General features: G+C 39.8%; 1 protein-coding gene and 1 long non-coding RNA gene across 2 annotated transcripts in view; one reads left to right on the top strand and one right to left on the bottom strand.

Annotated features, from left to right (window-relative positions):
* The window catches only part of LOC116700289 (uncharacterized), a 15,988-nt gene extending 14,847 nt beyond the window's left edge, over positions 1-1,141 (top strand). The window contains exon 3 of the long non-coding RNA XR_004334619.1: positions 1,047-1,141. This is a non-coding gene — a long non-coding RNA (uncharacterized LOC116700289). The remainder of the gene's footprint in view (positions 1-1,046) is intronic.
* Positions 1-1,554, bottom strand: part of LOC116700285 (rho GTPase-activating protein 26) — an 84,392-nt gene that overhangs the window by 72,052 nt on the left and 10,786 nt on the right.

Raw genomic sequence — 1,554 nt, 5'->3', positions numbered from 1 at the left:
CCTAGATAACCATGGAAAGGGAGGCTGCGGATTCACCTTTTCAAACAACAATGAAACCATTTACAGATGGTGATCTTTTTTATTAATCTTCCTTTCATGGAAACAAAAAAGAAAAGCTTATTAAACTCCAAAACTACCAAGAGTTGAATAAGAAGAAAGCTAACAAGGAGGATTTTGTAAGGGTGTCCTAGGAGCCTGGCAGGCTGTAAGCGCTAACCACAATCTTACTTGTTGAGCTAAAATTAAGCAAGAACCTCTTTTTGGTGTGACCCTTAAGCTGCTTTGTATACATCTGCATCACTTATAGATTTCCTACATTTCCCAGAATGCCCCGTACAACCTCATAGGAACTTGCTTCATTCAGCTTTTACGGAAATGACACTGCTACCAAGACATAGCAACAGAGAGGAAGCAACAGTTTTGTTTGTTACAAAGTGTTACAAATCTGTTACTTAAGTAAAACTATGCATTTATTAGCAAATGTCCTTTAAGTATCAAAAATGTACTTATTTTATCCTATTACCATATTCATTACATCATTTTTACTGATGCATTGAGGCTTAGAAACATTTTATTGTAGTTAGTCCAGGTAGACCTATTGTTGAAGTTTAAAGGAACACGCCAACTTATTGGGACTTTAGCTTATTCACCGTATCCCCCAAAGTTAGATAAGTCCATACATACCCTTCTCAGCTCCGTGTATGACGTAACTCTGTCAGACGCACTTGCCGCTAGCCTAGCTCAGCACACATCCTGGAGGTAACCGGCTCCATCTAGCCCAATGCGCCCAATAAGTTATAACACAACGACAACATTGTCCTACTTAAATATTGTGATTTGTATAGTCACAGCGTGTACAAATAACAAGATCACATGAGACACTGGCAAATATTCTCAAAAGGCAAAGCACTGCTACTTGGACAGAGTGATTATTACTCCAACTCTGAGCGAACTCCAGGCGAACTCTCTGCTCCTCACCAAAAGGCTTCTCAAGTGCTGCAAGCAAATCACTCACTCACTGTTATTTTTTCACTTATTGGGAGCAGTAGGCTAGTTGGAGCCAGTTACCTCCAGGATGTGTGCTGAGCTAGTCTAGCAGTGGGTTTGTCAGACAGAGTTAGGACACGCACAGAGATGAGAATGGGATAAAGTCTGATCTGCTACTACACTATGACCCCCCCAGACCTCTCAGGTCCTCTGGGACAGGTCTACTTTCTGTCCTCAGAGTCAGAACTAAACAGGGTGAAGCAGCTTTCAGTTTCTATGTCCTCATATCTGGAACAAACTCCCAGAAACCTGTAGATCGCGCTACTCTCAGTTCTTTGAAATCAAGGCTGAAGACCTTTCTTTTTGATGCTGCCTTTTTTAAATGACTGCTCATTTCTTTAAATTTCTATGCTGCACTGTAAATTTTATTCTTGTGTTATGTGTAAGTGTTTAACTGTCTATTCATGTGTTTTACCGGTTTTTAATGCTTATGATTTTTAACTGTATTTACTTGTGTTTTATCTGTTTAACTGATATTGTGTAAAGCACTTTGAATTGCCCTGTTGC

This window comes from Etheostoma spectabile, chromosome 13 (genome assembly GCF_008692095.1).
Source record: "Etheostoma spectabile isolate EspeVRDwgs_2016 chromosome 13, UIUC_Espe_1.0, whole genome shotgun sequence".
In the NCBI taxonomy this organism is placed as follows: domain Eukaryota; kingdom Metazoa; phylum Chordata; class Actinopteri; order Perciformes; family Percidae; genus Etheostoma; species Etheostoma spectabile.
Note: the sequence above shows the minus strand (reverse complement) of the source record. Positions and strands in the feature narration are given on the sequence as shown.